The 1,440-nt window shown below is 40.4% G+C and overlaps 1 protein-coding gene across 1 annotated transcript in view; it reads right to left on the reverse strand.

The window, feature by feature from the left end:
• The window catches only part of LOC101862931 (WD repeat-containing protein 86), a gene marked incomplete in the record, with an annotated part of 34,795 nt that extends 33,654 nt beyond the window's left edge, over positions 1-1,141 (reverse strand). Inside the window, 1 exon segment of the mRNA XM_013080380.2 lies at positions 1,043-1,141.
• Between the last annotated feature and the right edge of the window lie 299 nt (positions 1,142-1,440).

The raw sequence follows: 1,440 nt of genomic DNA on the forward strand, positions 1-1,440 counted from the left end.
CATATATAGACGTGCCTATCTGGTTGTCTGAAAACTGCAAGTTATTCTGCTTTCAAGCCACCTTTCTGTAACTGAGCCAGAATCAACAACAAAATGGATCTTCACACAGGAAGTGCAACGAATTGACATTAATCCTCTCTGTGATTTGTTAGAATAATTAGATTGGTCGAGTGGAATGCGAAACGCTTCTCTGATTTAACGACACGAATATGTGAAGTGTTGGTAGTCGGCAGAGCATATTATTTCTTGAAAATGTCATGAAATAGAGCTTACTTTACGAAAAATTTAAGTGTTTTGAAAACAGAGTGTGAGAGCTTTTAACCCTACTATTTAAAGTCTGAGCATTTGTAACTTCCATCTCCACAGCAAATGTCTCTTTGTGGAGCTCAGTCTTAGTTTATCTTATCTTATCGTATCTTACCTTAACTTATCCCACTCACCTGGAGCACTTGATGACACACAGTATAAGTCAAAAATTCAACGTTAACGTAAAAGGGTAAAAGCCGTACCAAAGCCAAACAAAATAAAAATTTAAAAATCAAGTAAACGGCTCGAAGCAGAGAGAAAAATCGTCGAGCTCAAGAATAATTTTTTCAGAAAATAAGAGAAAAAAATTACCTTACTCAAAGTTTGTTCGAAGTTCAAACCTCACCCTCCAACTTGTCCTGCTAATGTGCAACAATTCAACCCTTCACGATCTTGAAGAGTACAGTACATAAAATCATTTGCTAAACTTAAATGGTTTAAGCTGTGTCGATGTAGACGTAACACGTGTAGAATCAACTGAACCACAATATTATGTCCTCGTCTGCACACTTGTGAAATCTACGCCCACTTAGATTTGACAAAAGGGCAAAGCTCCTACCCTTGCTACTCACGACTATTTGTATAATATCTGTAATATACCGATCAAATGAACTTGATACCAATCTAATTGCATAATAGTATATTCTTTACATTAAAGATAACAACTAGCAACAAATATGTTATCCTACCATTTATTTGGGCAGGGAAAGCGGATCAAACGTACTGTTCTACTTACTATTTTCCTTCCTTTGTGCGTTCTAGAAATCACCATAACATGTTCAAAGATGGTGCAACATCACCGAATACCACACACCTCACGCTAAGCGTGTGCGGACTGGCTGCTTCCCAGAATGCACTGGTGCAGAAGACGAGGGAGAAGCCCACCTCTCCAGCGTTGTCGACTGGAACAGACTAACATCTCGCGCTGGCCGGTATAGCGTGGCGGTCGCCTAGCAACGTGTAAACAACTCGTTACGGCAGCATTGAGGGTGAGTGGACGGAAAGACATTAAGGGCTTGATGTGAGTTCTTCCGCCACAGAACTGAAGGCACGTGCACTCACAGACAAGAGCTCAACCACACTCTCACATACACACACACACACACACACACACACACACACACACACACACAT

The sequence above is a fragment of the Aplysia californica genome, unplaced genomic scaffold (assembly GCF_000002075.1).
Source record: "Aplysia californica isolate F4 #8 unplaced genomic scaffold, AplCal3.0 scaffold00083, whole genome shotgun sequence".
Lineage (NCBI taxonomy): Eukaryota > Metazoa > Mollusca > Gastropoda > Aplysiida > Aplysiidae > Aplysia > Aplysia californica.